Source organism: Schistocerca gregaria, chromosome 2, assembly GCF_023897955.1.
Source record: "Schistocerca gregaria isolate iqSchGreg1 chromosome 2, iqSchGreg1.2, whole genome shotgun sequence".
Classification (NCBI taxonomy): domain Eukaryota; kingdom Metazoa; phylum Arthropoda; class Insecta; order Orthoptera; family Acrididae; genus Schistocerca; species Schistocerca gregaria.
This window is the reverse complement of record NC_064921.1, coordinates 170,130,164-170,154,802: the sequence shown is the minus strand read 5'-3', so window position 1 is coordinate 170,154,802 and position 24,639 is coordinate 170,130,164. Positions and strand designations below refer to the sequence as shown.

Below are 24,639 nucleotides of genomic sequence, written 5' to 3'. Positions count from 1 at the left end.
AATCAGGGTTGCCACAATTTCTTAAGATCAGGGAATTTCAAATGTGTCAGGGAAAGCAGGGAAATACCAGGGAAACTTGGGAAAAATAGAATTGGAAAAATCTTGTTTTTGTCTCAGTAGATGAAATGGTTAATCCAGGATGGGACGTAACAGTATTATGGAAAGGAAAGTTGCTACTCACCATATAAGGGAGATGTTGAGTCGCAAATAGGCACAACAAAAAAGACTGTCACAAATAAAACTTTCGGCCAGTAACAGTAAGGCCTTCGTACTAAACACACACACACACACACACACACACACACACACACACACACACACATGTACATTCACACGTGCAGTCTCAGGCTACTGTGCCCACACACTGCGAGCAGCAGCACCAGTGAATGATGGGAGTGGCGACAGGATAGGAGTAAGGAGGAGGCCGGGGTGGGGAGGGGGAGGGATAATAAGGTGGGGGTGGTGGACAGTGAAGTGCTACAGGTTAGATGGAAGGTAGGCGAGAGGTGGGGAGGGAGGAGAGGGTAGTGGAAAGGGAGAGAAGTAAAAAGACTGGGTGTGATGGTGGAATAAGGGATGTGTGGCTGGAAGAGGAACAAGGAAGGTACTGGATATGTGAGGACCTTCCTTAGTCATTGTTCTCACCCATCAAGCCGTTTCCCCATTCCCATTCCAGCGTGATTCCACCATCGTACTCAGTCTATTTACTTCTCTCTTTTTCTGCTACTCCTTTCTTACCCCCCACCCAGTCGCCAATCCAATCATGCATTGGTGCTTCAGCTTGCAGTGTGACTTCAGTTGCCTGAGACTGCAGTTTGTGTGTGTGTGTGTGTGTGTGTGTGTGTGTGTGTGTGTGTGTGTGTGGGCATGCGGGTCTGTCATCTATTTTTGACGAAGGCCTTACTGGCCAAAAGCTTTATTTGTGACAATCTTTTTGTTGTGACTCAACATCTCCGCTATATGGTCAGTAGCAACTTTCCCTTTCATAATATTGTTAGATGAAATGGTTTGTTCACTGAGATGTCATCCATCGTCGCTGGCTGGGTGCAGCTGAGTACATGTGCCACTTCCCTACTCTCTCATTCCTACTGCTTCTCCCCTTTGAACCACTGCCTTCAGCTTGCAGTCCTTGCTGCCACCACTTCTTGGCACTAGCCTAACAGCTGCCAACAAGAGACTGGGAAGTGTGAGCAGTAATTTGTTTGGATCTGATTTTCAAAGATTGATGATGCAGCGGCCGGAGACTGTGTGTATGAGTTGTGTCTGAGTGATCTGCGTAAGTTATCTGTTGCATGGATTGATCACTGTGGTCTCATTTCATCAGCATGGTGTCTGTGACACGTGAATGGCTGACCGCACCATTGGATTTCAGTGGTGGGCCAAAACTGCAGACCATTTCTATAGGTATATCTAAAAGATCAGGCCTGCAATCTGAAGCTTGTCATTTCCCAGTAAGGTGCAAGATCTGCCCGTTGGATCTAGTCCCACCAATATGTCCACAGGCTGGGTCTGTCTGTGTGTGGCATAATGTGGCAGAATTTTTGGTCTATTCATGGACCCAAGACTGCAGTGTGCCTCGACAGGCCACGGGTGATGGATTTCAGGAATTGCAACTGCCTCACCATGAGTACATTCTACAGTGTTGTGTTGTAGCCATATTATTTGTTGTAGTACATTTTGGCACTTCGAAAGTAGTTTATATATTATAAAGTATGGACAGTAAAAAGAAGAAAATTGTGGCAGTCACTGGCGGTTTGTATGCTATATACTCACATATTTCTTGAAAGAAAAATCACATGATACCTGTAAATAATAGGCGTAACAGTAATAGCTGACAATAATGAACACATTATAACCAATATTTTATTGGTGGTCACCTATAGTGTTGGTTTACACAACTCTTCCTTTCCATATACACTTCTTTCAAGAAGTCTACTTTTTTCTGAGGTTATTTCTGAAAACAATGAAGGTATTTTAAATCTGTCTTGCACCTTCAAGGAAATGTGTATTATTGTCAGCAAACATGTTTCGTTTTATTGAAATAAAATAACAACAGCGGTCTTTATGAAACACACATATGATTTGGCTTGCTTTCCCCATCAAAAAACAGTTCATTACAAAAGATGTTGATGCCAGTACTTCAGATTTTTGCTCACACGGCGGGAGAAATACAGAAGTCTTTGCATATTTTTCAGATCTCAAAATCTGTCAGGAAAAAATGATAAAATATCAGGGAATTTCACTTGGGGGAAACTTCTGGCAACCCTGATATTACAGCTCCCACCAGCCTGTGTACATGGTGTGCTGTACATTTCAGGCTGATACTTACCTCAATTAAGACTTCAGCGGAGACAACCATCGACCTAGTGTAGTGATTCACCTGAAGAGCTGACACGTTTCCATTAATCAACAGTCGAATACCAATGGTCCCATGCCCACTGCAATTGTAATTGATGATAGCATTGGGTCAACATGTGAAAATGTAGGGGTGGTGTGTGGCTGAGCTCCATGTTCAAAAATGTACAATGGACGGTGCCCTCTGAAACACTTGTGCAGGCACTAGCATTGTGCTCTTTTGGCACAGATGCTACACATCACCTTCTATCCCATTCAACAGAACAGACAAGCCTTGAAACCTCACATTCTTTGGAGAGCCGTGGACATCCAACCATTTCACGCCTACTGGTGATTTCCACTATCTTCACCATTTTTGAGATGCTCATTCACAGATTCCGCATAAAAATAATCTCTGCTAGTGTGTCACATGCCTGCAATGCCACCAGGCAGCAGCACCCAATGTCCCGATGTGCGTTGGTCATAATGTTTTGGCTGATCAGTGTATACAGAAGGTACTGTTGAACAGCAGTACTCTTAGCTAATTTTTAAATTTCTGGTAACAGCGAACAGTCTGTCCTATCTTCACAGCCAATTTGTTTTAGACAGCTGGACCAGAAGAGATAATTTCATGAAAATAAAGAAAGACAGATACATGGCATATCATTATTCATTTTACTTTATTGTTCATATATGCAAATTACACTCTAAGAAGAAGAAACAATGACACACCATGAAGGAATTATCTGAACAACACAGAAATTGGTAGGTGTGAAGTACACATAAAGGCAAACAAATGATTAAAGTTTCAGAAAAATTGGATGATTTATTCTAGAAAAAGAACTTCAAGTCAGTAATGCATTTGTCCACCTCTGGTCATTATGCGAACAGTTATTCAGCTTGGCATTGATTGATAGTTATTGGATGTCCACCTGAGGACTATCGAGCTAAATTCTGCCAAATTCGTGCTTAGATCGTCAAAATCCCTGAGCTAATTGAGGACCCTATCCATAATGCTCCAAAATTCTAAATTGGGAAGTGATCTGGCAACCTTGCTGGCCAAGGTAGTGTCTACCAAGGGCCAAGGTAGTGTCTAGCAAGAACGAAAACAAGCAGTAGAAACTCTCACAGTGTGCAGGTGGACATTGTCTTGTTGAAATGTAAGCCCACGATGACTTGCCGCGAAGGGCAACAGAAAAGGATGTAGAGTATCATCTACATAATGTTGTGCTGTAAGGGTGCTGTAAGAGGTCCTGTTATCGAAAGAAATGGCACTCCAGGCCATCATTCCTGGTTGTTGGGGCATATGGCAGCAACAATCAGGTTGGTATCCCACCACTGTCTGGGACATCTCCAGACACACTTTCACTGGTCACTGGGGCTCACTGAAGTGGAACTCATCACTGAAGACAATTTCACTCAAGTGAATAAGATTCCAGGCTGAAGATGTGTGTCTTCATGTTTGCCAAACCCTAGTTTGCCCAGCAAGGGTGTATGATCTTTCCCCACTTGAGAAAGTTTGGAGCATTATGAGAAGGGCCCTCCAGCAGGATTTTTATGATCCAATGGGCCACCTGGCCCATCTGGACACAACTTGGCAAGATATCCCTCAGGAGGACATCCAACTACTCTAGCAATTAATGTCACCCCAAATAACTGCTTGGCCAATGTGTTACTGACTTGCTCAGTTTGTGAAACTCTTTCTCTTGAATCAGTCATCGAGTTTTTCTGAGACTGTAATCATCTGTTTGACTGTACATGTATATCACATTTACCAATTTCCATACCATTTGGATAATTCCTTTGTGGTGTGTCAGTGTGTGTGTGTGTGTGTGTGTGTGTGTGAGAGAGAGAGAGAGAGAGAGAGAGAGAGAGAGAGAGAGAGAGAGAGAGAGATTTGTCTTAGAGTGTATGGGAGAATTTTTGAACATTTTGTGTGTTGCTCGCGCATTTTAAATTTCACTTGCCATCACTAGCATAAGAGCATGTGAGAAAAGACTAGCTGCTCATTGATGATCAACTTTTTATTTTAATCATGTGTTGATCAATTTCCGTCAGTCACTTTATGAATCTCTCTTCTCTGTCTGTGTTGTATGGAAAATGGACAACAGTAGCCATTTGCCAAATTTTCTGAGTGTAGACAGATAATAGCTTACTTGGGTGTGGGGGATTTTGGTGTAGAGGAAGATGGCACCAACAATGATGCGTAGGGATCCAGGTGGTAAAGGGGTGGCCCATTGTAGCTGATTATTGTGCTCTCATTGAATGAATTTCCCCTCTTGTCCATCAACACCTGCAACCAATTGCCTGAAGCGTAGCCTCTCACATCAAAGATACTAACCACTTCTTTCAACAACTCTTGAGCATTATGGTGGATTCAGGATAGAGTGTCTTGGCTCTGAGTCTAGCTCATGGAGATATCATCGTTACACCTGAACCAGACAACTGTTCCTCGACCGCCGCCACCCCTTTAGCACCTGGATCCCTACTCAACACTGTTGATGCCACCTCCCTACACACGAACATTGCTGATGCCCATGGCCTTGTCCCTATCAAACACTACTTCTCAACTGACTGACTGAGGAGGGGGAGGGGTATGGGACTAAAAAGCAGTCACCAGCCCCACAATTCTAAAGTTACTTGTGTAAGATAGGGGGTTCACTAAGAGTGAGCGGATCCAGTCAGAGAGGTCGAACTATAAAGTGAGGAACTCTTCCAATGTCCTTCATATGCCAGACTCATTACCTCAGCCCTTATACATCTTTTCAATCATATCCAGTCACACAGCTTCACCTTTGAGGAGAAGACATACAAACAATTCTGTGACACTGCCATGGGCAAGTCCATGGCACCATCCTGTACCAACCTCTTTTTGTGTCATCTAGAGGAAACCTCACTAATCTCCCAAAGCACTTGTGTGGTTCAGGTTTACTGATCATATCTCCATGACCTACACAGCCTATTCCCATTCCTCCACAACCTGAACGCCTTCTCTCCCATCTGCTTCACCTGGTCCTCCTAAATCCAACATGCCACATTCCCGGACGTCAACCTCCACCTATCTGAAGGTCCCATCCACACCTCTGTCCATATTAATCACACTAACCACCAACAGTACCTGCATTTTGACAGCTGTCACCTCCTTCCACACCAAACAATCATTCTGATACATTCTGGCCACCTGTGGACAGCATATCTGAGTGACAAGAATTCTCTCAGCTACAAAGTAACAACCTCCTCATCACCCAGTATCATCCTGGCTGGAGAAACTGAACCATATCCTTAGCGAGGGCTTTGATTATCTATCACTGTGCCCAGAAATGAGGACATTCTACCAAAGAAACTTCTCACCCCTCCTGAAATGGTATTCTGTTGCCCACTTAATCTACACCACATTGTTGTCTATTCCCATGTCACTCCCACTCCCAACCCTTTGCCACAGGGGTCATATATCCCGGTGAAAGACATAGGCACAAGACATTCCCAGTTCACCCACCCATCAGTTCACACTCCAGTTCTGCTACAGGCTTACTCTACCCACCAGAGACAGGGTCACCTGCATAAGCAATCATGTGATGCACTAACTCTGTGCTACCACTGCACAGCTTTTTATATTAGCGAGACAACCAACAACTGTCCATCAGAATATACGGTAAGTGTAAAACTGAGGCCAAGAAAAAAGTTGACCACACAGTGGCATGATGTGCTTCTGACCGCAACATGTTCAAGTGCCATTGCTGTTACACAACCTGTGCTATCTGGATCCTTTGCTCCATCAACAGCTTCATGGATGGGAGTTATCCCAGCCACGCAGCCTTCACTCATGTAATCTTCCTGGCCTCCATCTCCACTAACCCACTGTTTTGACACAGTCTACCCAGTAGTCCTGTCACACTCTCCCTGTCCACACCTCCACGTCATCACCATGCACCACAACTTGCCAGCTCTGGTATCCACATATCACAGGACTAGCCCACCACCCTTCCCTTCCACATTCCTAGCCAGCACACCTGCTGCCTGCCTCTGAGCTGCTAGCTATCCATTTCCAACCCCTGTTCTGGCTGCCCACTTCTTTCTCCCCTACCCATGCTGCACCCCACCCTGGGCCACATGCCAAACTGTAATATTCCACCTGCTAAACCGTAATCCTGGCAATGCATAGCTATCTGGCACAACATAGATATGTGTGTGTGTGTGTGTGTGTGTGTGTGTGTGTGAGAGAGAGAGAGAGAGAGAGAGAGAGAGAGAGAGAGAGAGAGAGAGAGAGAGAGAGAGAGAGAGAGAGAGTATTTGTACTCTAGCTCGTCAAATTCTTTGTTCTGATTCATTCTCCTCTGTGTGTGCGCCTGTGAACATCTCAAGCCTTTACCTAAAAATCTGAGAGAGTTAATATAAGACACAACAATTTTTTAATATAAACATATTTTCTTAGTATAATTATTGTAAGCTATTATTTCTTATATTACCAAAAGCCATAATTTTGATGGCTTCTTGCAAAGAAAATGTAAATAAATAAGTAAGCATGAAAAAAAAAAAAAAAAAAAAAAAAAAAAAAAAAAAAAAAAAACCACCAATGAAAAGTCCATGTAAGAATATCAACAGATATATCCAGCCAGAATGAAACTGTGTAATGTTGAACAAAGCAGCAGTCCAGAGTGGGGTGGGGCAGTGGGAGGGATGGCAGAGTATGTATGGGTATGAGGAGAGAAGTCAGTGCAGCTTGTCAGATCATGCAGAGACTAGATGATGACAGAACAAGGCTGCCAGATGCGGCATTGGGAAACTGTGGGGGATGGGAGGGAGGAGGGAATGGTGAGCAGAAAAGGAGAGGAGCAGAGAAGTGGAATAGGCTGCTGGATGCATTGGCAGCGAGCAGTGCAGGGGATTTGACTTTGGAGTAGGTGATAGGGCAGAGGGGGCAGAAACTGTTGGGTGGAGGGTGTGGGAAAAGAAATCCACACACATTCACACGAGCAATCACACCTCACACGCACAACTGCTACCTCTAGCCAGTTATGAATCTTGACTAGTGTTTCACTCTTAAAGGTTGTTATAAATAATCTGGTGCAGTTCAAAAGTCACAATGATGTACGTAAGTATTATACCAGAAGAAAAAAAATCTGTTATCATTTACTCAATGATTTAAAATGTTTGGCAGGCAGCAAAGTTAAATTTGAAAAATAACTGCAAAAGTTTATGCTTGACAACTCCTCCTATATAAAAGAAGAATTTCTGTTTTTGTTATGTACAACAAATGTGGTGGTAGGAATTACTAACTCATAATTGTATTAAAACATAAAAAAAGTTGTAAATAGTCAGCACATAGCCATATTTCCATATGAATGTGTAATGTATATATAAAATGACTCATTCCACATCATCACAATTCATCGTGCAAATGATCAAATGATCCATGGATCATGGAACATGAAACTTACTAACTAATGTATTGTACTTATTCTGCAGCTCTGCCTTCCATGAAGATTCGCCTTAAGAAAAAGACCTGATATGAATAATGGAAAAAAAGTTGCACTGAATAATTCAAGGCTATTTTTTCCCTTTATGTGTGTCATCACATTCTATACCAGGGTTTAGCCTACTTCTCACTGTGCCCTGAAATGAGAAATAGCCTCCCTACTATCCTCCTCCTCCTCTCTCCCACAGTGATATTCTGCCACCTGCTTAACCTATGTGATATACTTGTCCATCCCTATTCCACCCCTGTTCCCAACTCTTTGCCTCATGGGAGATATCCTTGCAATAGATCTAGATGCAAGACTTGTCCCATACATGCTCCCACTACCACCTGCTCCAGTCCTGTCACAGTCATCTACATCTACAGACATATTTCACAAGTTATGATGCATGGCATCGTATGGGGCATGGCACTCCTGTTCCTGTTCCTGTCAATATAGAAGGAAGGAAAATTGGACTGTCTATGTGTCTCTTGTCTTCTCTTTGTGGTCCTACCTGAGCAAAGGCAGGGGCACCTGTGAAAGCAGCCATGTGCTCTAACAACTTAGTTGCAACCACTGCCACATTTTACATGGGCATGACAACTACCAGCTGTCTGTCTGCATAACTGGCCACCACCAAACTGTGGCCAAGAGACAGCTGGACCACTCAATTGCCGAGTACATTGCCCAACATCATGTGCTTGACTTCAGCTGCTGCTTCACTGCCTGTGCCATCTGCATTCTCCCCATCAACACCAACCTTTCCCATATTGTGGAAGTGGGAACTGACCCTGCAACATATCATTCATTTCTGTAATGCCAGCCTCAAGTTTTGCTCGTCGCTGTCTTCCACCTGACTCTATCCTCTTTCCTACTCTCACTCCAGCCTCACATATACCTTCTATACCCCAATGTAAACCACAAGTCTCTTTCTCGTTCTATGCTTTTCTCTTCTACCTCTTTTATCCTCATAGTACAGCCTCTTATTGCATTCTAGTACCTGACCACCGCACGCACATGCGCAGTCTCACACACACACACACACACACACACACACACACACACACACACACACACACACACAGAGAGAGAGAGAGAGAGAGAGAGAGAGAGAGAGAGAGAGAGAGAGAGAGAGAACACTGTCATCTTCCCTCAGCCCTGACCTGCAACCCCTCACTCTCTCTGTTCCACACCACACCTACAGCCCCACTACTCACTGAAGCAAAGCTTACTGCCCCTTGGTACAACCACAGTCAGTCTCAGTACCTGGAGATGACAGAAGCCATGTGTGTACAAGTTGTGCTTGTGTGAGAGCTTTGCTCTGTCTACATCTGATGAAGAACTAAGCCAAATGGCTGAATAATATCTAACTGTCTTTCTAAATGAATCTGTCTGGCACTTAATGCTTTCCCTGTTGTTGTGTTCTTTAGTCTAGAGACTGGTTGATGCAGCTCTCCATGCTACTCTATCCTGTGCAAGCCTCTTCATTTCCGAATAACTGTTCCAACCTACATCCTTCTCAATCTGATTAGTGTATTCATCTTTTGGTCTACCTCTAAGATTTTTACCCTCCAATACTAAATTGGTGAATGATACCTTCGTCTAGTCAAGTTGTGCCACAAATGTGTCTTCTCCCCAATTCTGTACAGTATCTCCTCATTAGTTATGGGATCTATGCATCTAATCTTCACCATTCTTCTGTAGCACCACATTTCAAAAGCTTCTATTCTTGTCTACACTGTTTATCATCCATGTTTCACTTCCATACATTGCTACACTACATACAAATACTTTCACGAAAGACTTTCTGACACTTAAATCTATACCTGATGTTAACAAATTTCTCTTCTTCAGAAATGCTTTCCTTGCCGTAGTTAGTCTACATTTTATATTCTCTCCACTTCAACCATCATCAGTTATTTTGCTCCCCAGACAGCAAAACTCATTTACTACTTTAAGTGTTTCATTTCCTAATTTAATTCCCTCAGCATCACCTGACTAAATTTGACTACATTCCATTATCATCGTTTTGCTTTTGTTGATGTTCATCTTATATGTTCCTTTCAAGACACTGTCCATTCTGTTCAGGTGCTCTTCCAGGTCCTTTGCTATCTCTGACAGAATTACAATGTTGTCAGCAAACATCAGTTTTTGTATTTCTTCTCCATGGATTTTAATTTCTCCAAATTTTTCTTTTGTTTCCTTTACAGCTTGCTCAATATACAGACTGAATAACATTGGGGATAGGCTACAACCCTGTCTCACTACCTTCTCAACCACTTTTTTCCTTTCATGCCCCTTGACTCTGATAACTGCCATCTGACTTCAGTACAAACTGTAAATAGCCTTTTGCTCCCTCTATTTTACACTTGCCACCTTCAGAATTTGAAAGAGAGTATTCCCGTCAACATTGTCAAACGCAATAATAATGTATAACGAAAGCAAACTGGTGCTTTTCATTTATTGTCAAAAGCTTTTTCTAAGTCTACAGATGCTAGAAACATAGGTTTTCCTTTCCTTAACCTATCTTCTAAGATAAGTCATAGGGTCAGTACTGCCTCATGTGTTCCAACATTTCTACAGAATCCAAACCGATCTTATCCTAGGTCAGCTTCTACCAGTTTTTCCATTTGTTTGTAAAGATTTCATGATAGTATTATGCAACCATGACTTATTAAACTGACAGTTGGTAATTTTCACACCTGTTAGCACCTGCTTTCTTTGGCATTGGAATTATTATATTCTTCTTGCAGTCTGAGGGTATTTTGCTCACCAGGTGAGATTTTTTTTATGACTGTCCCTTCCAAGGCTATCAGTAGTTCTAATGGAATGCTGTCTACTCCTGGGACCTTGTTTCGACTTAGGCCTTTCAGCGCTCAGTCAAATTCCTCATGCAGTGTCTTATCTTCCATTTCATCTTCATCCACGTCCACTTCCATTTCCATGATATTGCTCTCAAGTGCATCACCCTTGTGTATATCCTCTTTCCATTTTCCCTTCTTTGCTTAGGACTGGGTTTCCAGCTGAGCTCTTGATATCCATACAGGCAGTTCTCTTTTCTTAAAAGGTCTCTTTAATTTTCCTGTAGGCAGTATCTATCTTACCCCTAGTGATACATGCTTCTACATCCATACATTTGTCTTCTAGCCATCCTTGCTTAGCCATTTTGCACTTCCTGACGATTTCATTTTTGAGACTATTGTATTCCTTTTCAACTGCTTCATTTACTGCATTTTTATATTTTCTCCTTTCATCAGTTAAATTCAGTATCTCTTCCATTACCCGCAGATTTCTACTAGCCCTCGTCTTTTCACCTGCTTGATCTTCTACTGTCTTCGCTATTTCATCTCTTAAAGCTACCCATTCTTCATCTATTGTATTTCTTTCCCCTGTTCTTGTCAACTGTTCCCTAACACTCTCTCTGAAACTCTCTACAACCTCTGGCTCTTTCAGTTTATCCATATCCCATCATTTCCTTTTAAGTCCTACCTTTTTGCAGTTACTTAAGTTTTAATCTACAGTTCATAACCAATAAATTGTGGTCTGAGTCCACATCTGCCCCTGGAAATGTTTTACAATTTAAAACTTCATTACTAAATCTCTGTCATACCATTATACAATCTATCTGAAACCTTTCAGTGCGTCCAGGCTTCTTCCACATATACAATCTTCCTTTGTAATTTTCAATCCAAGTATTAGCTATGATTAACTTATGCTCTTTGCAAAATTCTACAAAGTGGCTTCCTGTTTCTTTCCTTACCCCCAGTCTGTATTCACCTACTATTTTTTCTTCTCTCCCTTTTCCTACAGTCGAATTCCAGTCCCCAAGGCCTATTAAATTTTTGTCACTCTTAACTATCTCAATAATTTTTTTTATAGCATCATACATTTTTCCAATCTCTTTATCATCTGTGGAGCTAGTTGGCACATAATCTTGTACTGATGTGGTAGGCATGGGCGTCATGTCTATCTTGGGTACAATTTGTGTTCACTATGATGTTTGTAGTAGTTTATCCATGTTGCTATATTTTTTTTCCTTTATTTCACGTACTCCTGCATCACCGTTATTTGATTTTGTATTTATGACCCTGTATTCACATCACCAGAAGTCTTGTTCCTCCTGTCACCAAACTTCACTAATTCCCACTATACCTAGCTTTAACCTATCCATTTCAATTTTTAAATTTTCTAACCTGCCGGTCCTGACAAAACTCTACCATCTGGAGAGCAAGATGTATGAGACAGGTGAAATACCCTCAGACTTCAAGAATATAATAATTCTGATCTCAAAGAAAGCAGGTGCTGACAGATGTGAAAATTATCGAACAATCCGTTTAATAAGTCATGGCTGCAAAATACTAATGCGAATTCTTTACAGACGAATGGTAAAACTAGTAGAAGCCGACCTTGGGGAAGATCAGTTTGGATTCCGTAGAAATATTGGAAAACGTGAGGCAATACTGACCCTACGACTTATCTTAGAAGCTAGATTAAAGAAAGGCAAACCTATGTTTCTAGCATTTGTAGACTTAGAGAAAGCTTTTCACAATGTTGACTGGATTTCTCTCTTTCAAATTCTGAAGTTGGCAGGGGTAAAATACAGGGAACGAAAAGCTATTTACAATTTGTACAGAAACCAGATCGCAGTTATAAGAATCGAGGGGCATGAAAGGGAAGCAGTGGTTGGGGAGGGAGTGTGACAGGGCTGTAGCCTCTCCCCAATGTTATTCCATCTTTATATTGAGCAAGCAGCGAAGGAAACAAAAGAAACATTCGGAGTAGGTATTAAAATTCATGGAGAAGAAATAAAAACTTTGAGGTTCGGCGATGACATTGTAATTCTGTCAGAGATGGCAAAGGACTTGGAAGAGCAGTTGAACGGAATGGATAATGTCTTGAAGGGAGGATATAAGATGAACATCAACAAAAGCAAAACGAGGATAATGGAATGTAGTCGAGTTAAGTCGGGTGATGTTGAGGGTGTTAGATTAGGAAAATAGACACAAAGTAGTGAAGGAGTTTTGCTATTTGGGGAGCAAAATAACTGATGATGGTCGAAGCAGAGAGGATATAAAATGTAGACTTGCAATGGGAAGGAAAGCATTTCTGAAGAAGAGAAATTTGTTAACATCGAGTATAAATTTAAGTGTTAGGAAGTCGTTTCTGAAAGTATTTGTATGGAGTGTAGCCATGTATGGAAGTGAAACATGGATGATAAACAGTGTAGACAAGAAGAGAATAGAAGCTTTTGAAATGTGGTGCTACAGAAGAATGCTGAAGATTAGATGGGTAGACCACATAACTAATGAGGAGGTGTTGAATAGGATTGGGGAGAAGAGAAGTTTTTGGCACAACTTGACTAGAAGAAGGCATCGGTTGGTAGGGCATGTTCTGAGGCATCAAGGGATCACCAATTTAGTATTGGAGAGCAGCATGGAGGGTAAAAATCGTAGAGGGAGTCCAAGAGATAAGTACACCAAGCAGATTCAGAAGGATTAAGTTGCAGTAGGTACTGGGAGATGAAGAAGCTTGCACAGGATAGAGTAGCATGGAGTAGCATGGAGAGCTGCATCAAACCAGTCTCAGGACTGAGGACCGCAACTACAACCTCCTGATTAAGGGATCTGACATCCCTTGCTCCAATTTCTAGAATGGCAGTTTTGTTTCTCCTAATAACAACGTCCTCCTGAGTAGTCTCCACTCGGAGATCCAGAAGGGGGGGACTATTTTACCTTTGGAATATTTTACCTAAGAAGACGCCATCATCATTTAACCATGCAGTAACGCTGCATTCCCCCAGGAAAAATTACGGCTGTAGTTTCCGCTTTGCAATATCAGCACAGCAAAACTGTTTTAGTTGATGTTACTAGGCCAGGTCAGCCAGCCATCCAGATTGTTGCCCCTACAACTACTGGAAAGACTGCTGCCACTCTCCAGGAACCACATGTTTGTGTGGCCTCTCAAGAGATACCGCTCCATTGTGGTTGCACCTACGGTACAGCTATTTGTACTGCTGAGGCATGCAAAGATCCATGGTTCATGGGGGGAACACCTTCTCTTTGTCATTTACACCATTATATTCATATCATATTATTGTTATATTGTATATACCTGTGAGTATGGTAATATTCCAGGTACACCGAGAAGGAATTTCTTAATCTGGTTAGTTCTTTCCTGCAGCTCCATTCGAATATTTAACAAAATACTTCATCTGGTGATTCTCATGCTGCTCATTGAGTGATGGTACCTTCATGTTACACGAATTTCCCACGTGATACATTAGTAATATCATCTGATGCTGTATATCTTTGAGGATTTCTTGCATTCCTTCACTTGAACTGTCACATAATAACTTGTCTCTCTGGATTTCCTCTGTTGTTTTTTTTATTTTCATCTCCAAAATGCTGTAAATGTTACACACATCAAGAGTGGAGCAGACTTCATATGGAATGAGAGGAATAGGAGAGCCACTAAATTGCTGTGTCAAGTATGAGGGTGTCAAATGAAAACCTTAAATTTGTAATAACAAATCGAAATTTCATGCCGGTATCCTGTAAGTTGGTAAGCATGCTACAAACGGCATGCAGAATGGCCTGTAGGGGGCAGGATAGTGCAGATGCATACATACCATCGCAGTATCAGTATAAAGTTGGCCGCCCCACTTGCGACAGGGAAGAACACCGTTCTGTTATTCCGTTTTTGAGTAGTGAAGGTGTGAAACCTACTGAAATTCATCAACGAATGAAGATTCAATATGGTGATGCATGTTTGTCACAGCAGCAAGTCTATGAATAGGGTAGGAATATCGCAAATGGTGTGACTTCAGTGGAATATGCTCCACGTCCAGGTCAGGCACAACGAGTTGTGACTCCACAGAACATTGCAGCAGTTGAAGCCATAGAGAAGGAAAACTGCTGAGTGACACTGAATGACATTGCAGCATGTTTACAGGTTAGTCATGGGCCAGCACATCACATTGTGCATGATGTGCTCCAGTTTCACAAAGTGTCTGCAAGATGGGTGCCACGGCAGCTGACTCCTGAAATGAGAGAACGACGTGTTGATGCTTGTGAAGAACTTCTTCAGCACTTTGAACAAGAAGGTGATGGCTTCCTTGCAAGAATCGTTACTGGGGACGAAACCTGGGCTCACTTCCACCAACCAGAAATGAAGACAGCAAATCATCAGCAGGGAAGGTTATGCCGACTCTCTTTTGGGACGAAAAAGCTGTCATTTTTTAGCATTACATGCCTAGAGGGACGACTGTCACCAGTGCATCATACACAGATCTCCTGACAAATCATCTGCAGCCTGCAATCAAATCAAAGCAATGTGGATTGCTGTCAGCAGGTGTCCTTTGGCAACACGACAGTGCAAGGCCCCACACTGCCCATACAACAGTTGCAACAATCCCAGACTTGCATTTTGAGTGTCTTCCTCATCCAACATGCTCACCAAACCTTGCCCCCAAGTGATTTTCATATGTTTGGACCACTAAAAGACGCAATGGGAGGAAGGAAGTTCTGTTCTGATGAAGAGGTACACCACACAGTTCATGAGGGTTTGCGCGGACTACCAAAATAATTTTTTTCTAAAGGAATTTATGCACTTTGTAAGCACTGGAGGACTTGTATTGAGCATGGGGGAGATTATATGATACAGCTTTGTACCACTTCTGAACAATAAATAAAATTTAAAAAATATTTAAGGTTTTAATTTGACTCGCCCTTGTACATGTAACAGTGCCATTGGTAAAGAGGTAGTTAAACCTGTAATTCATGAAAATGTTGAACATTATGGTATGTGTAAATAAGTTACAAAAATTTTAAAAACCAAACTGGTTTCCATAAGTGTTGTCATCGGTCAGGAGGCAAAGAGGAAAAATTTCTCATTTGGAAAATTCAATTGAGGAAGCTGTTGAATTACAAGGAGATAGAGAGTGCTCCATGCCTAACAGCATGAGGTAAAAATCCCAGCATTGGTATTGGAAACAGAAAATGTCCAAGGTTGAGAGGGACACACCTATTGCAGTTACATGCCCCCAACTTTCCACTTGAGCAACCTGCCCCTCTTTTAGGTTTCCTTGAAGAAATAACATATAAGTTACAAACAAGGATTAGTATTTCCTATTTAAAGTGTTCTGTCCAGTTGTCATAATAATTTCATCATCCAGTGGTAAATACTAACGAGTCATTTGATATTCATTTAATTTGAAAGTTCTGACTTATGTGACCAAAGGTTGATCAAAAATCAGTCATTGGCTTTCAGCTGCCCAACTGACTGAAACTAGCATCTTTGTGTAACATCCATAGGCCACATCAGTATAGATTACATGACTTAGCCTATTTACTGTGTTAATTAAAGCAGTTGCAGAACATATGGCAACATATAATTATAAAACTTGAAGCTACTGGCAGGATGTTGCCCTTTTACACAGTGATTTTCTTCTCCTACTCTGCACACCCGAATTTAGTCTTCAAATGGACTTCAAATCAGTACACAATTTGAGTAACTGTAGTATTTCTGCTCTCCCCCACACTCATTCTATTTCAGTGTAACTTAGTCTTGCCTAACAATGCAAATGAAAGTATGACTTTCAGTCATTTCTTAATTTCATACACGCAAGGAATAAAGCAATCAACATGGCATTTAAATTACTTTTTAATCACACTTTAGCAGTAAGGGAAAAAAGTATTTGTAAAAATGTAAAAAAGCACATCAAGATTGGAAGTTTTCAAATATTATGTAATCATTAAAGGAATACATGATTATTAGAAGATTCATAACACTGGAATAAAGCAGCAGCACAAATTTTGGCTGAAGATGTGAGCATAAATGCAAATCATTGTTAACAATGTCTGAACAAACTGTTAGTTATGAAGATAATGTTTACACATAAGATCATTGTGCTCCATATACAATCATTCATTATTGGGTGTTCCACAGTAATTATGTATAAAAATGCTTAATCCGAGGATACAAGAAAGTACTCAACAAAAACGTTGATTATCAGTAATAAATTTCTGTTAGCTTGACAAGAGATTTGCACAGAAGATCACAAGAGAATTCACCATAACCAGAGGTAACTGGAAAGAGAAACCAGTCATGCATGAAGCAGGTGATATATCCTTTGAAGTTTCTGCTACCTACATAGTGAAAGCACAGAGTTGTAAAGATTCTCTTCAAACATTTTAGACTGTGTGACAAAGACCAACAACATTTAAAAGCAATCCTGCACCAATAAAGAAAGTAGAAACAATGTGTGGCTCCAGGAAATCAGGGGCTGCATGTTTTCAGTGACTCTACAGACTTAAAATAGTGAATGTAGAAAACTGGCAGACAAAAATAGCAACTTGTTTGTACAAGCAGAATAGAAAAGAAATGTGTATATGGTGAAGCCAAAGAAAATTGTTTTACCCCGTTGCCTGTCAAGCAGGCGCAAAATATTTTTGAAGAAACAGATGGTAATGAAACACTTACACAACTCAGAGAGATGATGTCAAGATAATCATCACAATGGCTTCTCTCTTGCACAAATCTTCCTTATGCTGTTAGCTGCAAGGGATCACACATTTGCTACTGCCCTGTATTGAAAAAACACTGACTTTTCAATGCCAAATGGTTGTTCTGTCTTCACAACATTTACTACGCTAACTCACTAGTTAGACATTAATTATTAAAGTGCCAATTTAAAATAGTAAGCATAGCAGGTATATAATGTGAATAGCATTTTTTTTTCTGTTTGCTAATAAGTAAAACAAAATACCTTATCAGGGAACTGTATATTTATCAGCATCTTTTGTAACTTTAGTGTGTTCACTGTTTTACATAGTTCATATAAAACATGTTACATAGAAGATATATTATACTATAGAATGTGATCACAGATATTAATCAGTAAATACAATGAATTAATAACTTTACAACATTAAAAATATTTCCCACAGTATATTTAGGTTATTAGTTCCCAAAATTAAGGATATGTTGGTGGTGAGAACCAACATCATGATGTAGCCCCAGTTTCCACCTGTAGAGTTCCAAGAAACTGGTGTCTGGGGAAGCACCTAGATGGCATCTGGTAAAACCCAGAGCCATCGTCAACAAACAATCTCTCCTTCTCATCCCATCCGGTAAGTCTCCCCTGACCTGGGGTTATTGAGGACTGGGGACTTTTCTGGACTCTACCTCTTTTCCTAAATCTCAACAGTCCTTTTGCTTCAGCCCCTTTCCTTTCCCTTCAACCTTTCTACCAGAAGAAGGAACCACTGGCTATGAAAGCTTGAAAACTTCAATACCTTTTATATTGTGATCTCCACAGCTTGGTGAGTATAATTTTTTATCTATGCAGTTACATTACATTTTCAGAAATTGATTATTTAAGTTAACATGAACAGTTAGAACATAGTAACAATGTTTACTATTATGACACATAAAATTTGTGTTTTTACCACTGAAATTAATTTCTTTTACCTTGGCATTATGTGGCTATTATTACCCGAAACATTTGTTAGTTCTGAAAAAATTATTAAATGCTATACTTTTGATCCCATGTTATGTAAATATTTTATAGTATGACTACGACAACCAATAGGAACTGTGTTCATTTAATATTGATACTTAAGTAAGGTTTGTCAGTGAAAATGTGACTCAACTAAATCCACCAATTCTGCTGATCATTATTTCATTACCAAACTGAAATTACAACTGTAAATCACTCATAAGTATTTATGAAGAAAATAAGAAATTTTCTAGATTTAAATGTGACAAATTTAGCCTTTCAGCTGTGTAATGTGTGTGAATTCCTAAGAGACCAAACTGCCAAGGTCATCGGTCCCTATCAGCCATGTAATGCTGCTACATTCGCCTAATGTCCACAAGTTCTCTGCTCATCTCACCAGAAGCTAAGTTACTTTCTACTGATTATTAATTGGTGCAGCGGAATTGTTTGTAGTGTAATTTGTATTGTTTGTAGTGTAATTTGTATTGTTTGTATTTGTGTTGTTTGTTTGTAGTATAAGTTGTATTGTTTAATCTGCCATCATGTGTGACAAATGTGGATGTTGTTGTTGCTGAGTGAGCACAGGAGTGAAATGTCAGGATTGTGTGTTGGTGTTTCACTGGGGTAGTTGTGGTGGGGAATCTGTTATAGTGCCAAATGAGGATCACCAATGGAGTTGTAGATTATGTAGGCATGACAAGAAAATTGTGGAACATGGAAAAAGATTTGTCCCCTGAAGGCTGAACTAGAAATGGTGTACTTCAAATTAGACAGGTTGAAGGGCGAAAGAGACAATGGGCGCTGTGCACAGGTTACAAGTAGCAGTCAGAAGGAGAAAACCCCAGAAATTACTCTTCAGATTCCAGTGAGCAATCAGTTTCATTTGTCACCTAAAGTAGAAGAGCCTCAAACTGTTTTTGGCTTTTGGGCAAAGTATGGTGCAGTGGACTCATAGTAACAATTAATGCTAGGTCAGGAGTAAAGTCAAGCAGAAAAAAAAGAGTCCTGCAGTTAGATAGCAGTCATGGGAGAGGTGTAGGCCAGTTGCTACAGCATAGGCTAGGAGTTGAGTACGAGGTCACAAGCATTGTGAAACCTAGTGCTAAGCTTAGCCAGGTCCAGAAAACCTAGGGGCCTTGTGCAAAGATTTTGATGGTGAGGACCATGTTCATAAGTAGGAGGAGCAGGAAACAGCCTGACTAGTAATTCGGAATATAGTATTAGGTGTGACCTGGATGTAATAGGAGCAGCAACAGCTCTCACTCGTATTGGGTTTGTGGATGTTTTGCAGCACCATTACCAACCCTGGGTTAATACAGCTGTCAACCCTGTTAACAGAGAGCTGGGGCGAGGGGGAGGGGGGGGGGGGTTACTGTTGGTAGAAACCAGTTCTCATAGCTGTGCTGTGCATATTGATGGAATTGGGAGGTGGGGTTACACTAGTCGTGGCTTGCACCTGAATAGGAGGGGGAAGGATAGATTACTTGATCTTGCAGAAAATGTAGGGGGGGGGGGGGGGGGGGGGTAGCACAAGGACACGAGACAAAATACCTGTGATTACTGGAGTCAGGGGACACATTTTTTAGGTTAGAGTCAGGTAACAGACAGAGAGTATTGAAAGAGATTAAAATAGGAAAGTGCCATAATGTCCGTGTGTTTCATCAGATTTGAAAATTAGATGAGCTTCTTGTATGCCTAGAAAATGGGGTAAATTCTGGAAGTATAGATGTTTTGTGTCTCTCTGAATACCTTGTAACTGCAGGGATGGAGAAGTTAAATTTAAGGGATTACAGATTAGCATCTTATTCATGTAGAATTAACATGGCAAAAGGAGGAATTGCTACTTACATAAAAATTGGACACAAAGTCAAAAATATTGAAACAAATAGTTTTTGTGCAGATCAGATCCTTGAAGCATGTGCTTGTGAACTGCTACTGCAATATACTTCTATAGTAATTGTAACAATCTACATATCCTATCAAGGTAACATTCAGCTACTCTGCACTCATTTAGACTTTTCAGCTTCATGGTGACCAAATCAAGAGTGGTGTTACGGAAGAGAGACTACACGAGAATTAGGTCAGAATCACTACAAAGTGTCTTAGCCATAGACCCAACCCACTTAATAAACCTATACTGAGCAAATGAGACAAGAATACTATACCAAGTTATTAATTTTTAATTCTCTTATTATGACAATAAAATTCTGTTACTCATTGAAAAATAGTTTGCAAATTTTAATAAAGCTTAATCAAGTAAGATTTTGATTCCTTCAACTTCCTGTTGTTTACTCATCATTTCTCACATACCATTTGAAATTGTCGTAACTTGTGATGCCCTTCTCTTTACTCTACATTTTGTAGGCAGTTTCTTCCTTAGGTGATAAGTACGTTTCAAGTACGAATCAAACAACATTACCTGCACCTCTCCCTCAGTATATCTTGTTATTCTCACACAGCTACTCGCACTAGTAGGTGTCAAGTCTTGCAGATAATGGCTAAACAGAGCACAAACAATTCAACTATGTGCAAAACTGCAACAAATTCTTTAGCCACAGGTATGAATCACATCACTGATCTAAAAATAGATATGACAGCAGCTTCGGTTCTTAAAAACAGCTGTTGACCAAGGGACCAGCTGCCTTATGGCAGTTCAGTTCAAACAGCAGATGTTTAAAGCATAAGCCATTTTATGAAAGGCAGACTTCATTTCATTTGTAGGATATTTGGAAAATGCAATTGGTCTACAAATTAGCTTTAAAAACACTCAGTGCAACCCATCCAAGAATATTGTTCAAGTGCATGGGACCCACATAAAATATATCTAACTGACTTACCAAGTGGGAAAGCGCTGGTAGATAGGCACAATAAAAAAAACACACACACATAATTTTGAGCTTTCGCAACCCATTGTTGCTTCATCAGGAAAGAGGGAAGGAGAGGGAAAGATGAAAGGGTGTGGGTCTTAAGGGAGAGGGTAAGGAGTCATTCCAATCCCGGGAGCGGAAAGACTTACCTTAGGGGGAAAAAAGGACAGGCGCGCGCGCGCGCACACACACACACACACATATCCATCCACACATATACAGACACAAGAAGACATATTTAAAGGCAAAGAGTTTGGGTAAAGATGTCAGTCGAGGCGGAAGTGCAGAGGCAAAGATGATGTTGAATGACAGCTGAGGTATGAGTGGCGGCAACTTGAAATTAGCGGAGACTGAGAAAGTGCTGGTAAATAGACACAATAAAAAACACATACACAAATTTCAAGCTTTCGCAACCCAAGGTTGCTTCATCAGGAAAGAGGGAAGGAGAGGGAAAGATGAAAGGATGTGGGATTTAAGGGAGAGGGTAAGGAGTCATTCCAATCCCGGGAGCAGAAAGACTTACCCTAGGGGGAAAAAAAGGACAGATATACACTTGCACACACCTGTGTGTGGATGGAGAGCCAGAAGGATGTGGCATTTCACCAGGAACTGAGCTACTATCTCTAAAGCTTTCCAAGATGGAGATGGTTCTTTCCATAAAAGAAAACTGTGTGTTAATCTAATATAGCCAATGCAGACGTGACATAGGATGGTGGAATCTTTCCGAGAGGAACATAGGGAGGAATGCCATGCAGCTGTAGTCTCTTTGATAGTGTTGAGTTTACTAGAGGGTATGATAGCTTACTAGAGGATGTTTCACCTCCAAGTTAAATGAGGCCCTATTTTCTCCATATAATTGCACTTGGGATCACGGAAGCAAATGTTGGGAAAGTATTCACTACTGTAGTTCATTCTCCGTGATACCCACATCACTTCAGACCCACAGAGGGACAACTGGGCAAGCAATGCGACTCAGGTCAGAGGGGAGAAGAGTCATAAATAGCAGATATCACAGGGTGACAAGAGCAATATCTATCGACAGCCTGAAGGCTGCTCATAAAGTAATTACAAATTAGAACACGGTCAGGAATAGCCCATTTCATAAAACTTACTGTTCTGTTAACAACTTCCAGTGCCATAATAAAAACACTACACATTCCAGGCAACAGATGTTTTTTTCTGACTAGCAAGAGATGTAAAAGCATATCTCATCCTGTTCCATAAAATATCAGGTGTGCAGCTGCATAAATTCACCTTTTCTTCTTCTAATATTTCAGTTGAATATTATCCATCCTTCTTCAGAGTAAGCCAAACTGACTGGGTCAGTCACCTCAGCTCACTCTGAAGATAGCTGGACAGTATTCATCTGAAATATTACAAGAAGAAGTTGAATTTATGCAGCTGCATGACAGAAATTATGTGGAACAGTCTTTGTGCCATGAAAATAGGAAGATACATATCCCATCCTATCCACAGTTTTAGAGCTGTCAGAGTGAATGATGATGGCATCCTGATACTCCTAAAGAACTGAGAGGAACTGGTGCTGAAAGGTTGTGGGGGCAACTAAGACATTAGGTACGTGAAAGAGATCTGTCCTATTTCATGGTTTGGGTACTAAGCAAGGTGGGAGAGGGGGGGGGGGGGGAAGGGGGTGGAGGAGGGAAATATGTGGAGTACATTCAAAAGAAGTTAGGCAGATGTCCCAGCAGAAGCCCTTGAGGTGCATTCCAACTGGTAATCCCACTTGGGGGCATGTGTCATGGGGTCAATGCTCCTGGTGTGCAAAAAGAATTTGTCTAGTTGGATGAGGAGAAAATTGTGGTGATTGCATAACTGAGCAAGAGTCGGAAATACTGGAAATGAAGAGAGGAAAATCTCTGCTTTGGCAAGGGTACTGTACATAGCAAAGGTTGGAACTTAAATAGTGGAAACTATTTATTCACAATCGATACAAAAGAGTTACATCTTTGGACCTGTTACTGTCCTTCAAAGTAGTCACCAGCATTGTGTAGAACCCATTGTCAGCGATGTGGAAGGAATAGTGTAACATTAGCACAGCCTGTTCTCTTGATGGTGCGAATGGAGCATTCTACTTCCTGTCAAATCTCTGGAACAGTTCTGAAGCGAATGCCACGAAGTGGTTCCTTCATCTTCAGACTCAAATCAAAGTCACAAAGACTTCAGTCCGGGGAGTATGGTGGATGGTACAGTACTTCCCAGTCCCATTGACCAAACAGAGCAGCCACAGCTTGCACTGTATGTTCCTACGCATTGTCATGCAAAATGATGGATTGGTTGCACAGAAAGTGCCGACACTTCTTTCGCACAGCTGGTTGCTGGTTATGCTCCAAAAATGAACAGTAATACTGTGCATTGATGGTCTGCCATGGAGAAACGTAATGCATTAGGATAACACCATCACAGTCATACACAAGAATCACCATAACTTTCACCAAACTGGGGCTCTGACACAATTTCGACTTTCGTGGCAACCCATAACAACACCATTCGTTGGATTGGCATTTCAGTTTTGGCTCATATGATGTGGCCCATGTCTCATCCAGTGTTACAATACGGCATAAGAAAGCCTCTCCTTCGCACTCATAGTGCTCCAAGTGCACTTGAGCAGCATCGTAACGCATCCATTTCTGCACTTCTGTCAAGTCATTCCGAACACATCAAGATGCAATTTTTTGCATGCCCAGGCGTTCCTTCAGGATGCACTAATCTGGTTTTATAGGCAAGCTCATAAATCGTATGGTGTCCACTAATGCGGCAACACATTGCACGTCTTCTTCAGAGACACTAGGATGACCTGCCCGATGCATATCTTCCACAGTTTGTGGCCTTTGTTGAAGGCTTTTACCCAATGTGTCACTGTTCTGTACGCAATGCCAATTCCCCACATGCCTCTTGAAGACCTTGACACTGTCATGCTGTACGACATCTGGCACATTCAATCTTGATCCAAATCTGTTGTTCCTGCTTCGAAAACATAGTGACACCATTATGTTAGACCGCTTCCTCACAAGTGAATGTGTTTCCCTAGATTGTGTGCACGCCGGTGATTTGGGACGGCCAAGTCCATTTGCTCGGAGGTGAGGCAGGTATGTCAACAATGTGAGCTATCAGCAGCAGTAGTAGATTCCATTGTGTAGTGTCTCCACACCAGTGTTGCCACTATCTAAGTTCCAACTTACGTAGGATTAATTTGGAAGGTGCCAGTGGCCAGTCTTATTCAAGAATGATGGAGTGGGTCCAATAATTTCAAAGGTGAAGTGCCGCTGAGCCATAAACCTGGCAGCCATAGTCCAATCAAGATGACATCAGGGCCCTGTAAATACAGAAGCAAGTAATGCGATCTACACTCCAACAGTTTTTGCATGGAGTTAGTCTTTAGTTGATGAATATGGAGCAACCATGTCAGCTTTTTATCGAATAGAGGTCCCAAAAATTGGGACTGTGCAACAACAAAGAAATGCTG

General features: G+C 41.2%; 1 protein-coding gene across 5 annotated transcripts in view; it reads right to left on the bottom strand.

Annotated features, from left to right (window-relative positions):
• Positions 1–24,639, bottom strand: part of LOC126336609 (leukocyte elastase inhibitor-like) — a 134,914-nt gene that overhangs the window by 14,877 nt on the left and 95,398 nt on the right. For 2 of the 5 annotated variants that reach the window (XR_007564982.1, XR_007564981.1), the window contains exon 8: positions 17,271–17,374. The exons of the other annotated variants lie outside the window; for them this stretch is intronic. The gene's annotated coding sequence lies outside the window, so the exon portion shown is untranslated. The remainder of the gene's footprint in view (positions 1–17,270; positions 17,375–24,639) is intronic. 5 annotated transcript variants of the gene reach the window in all.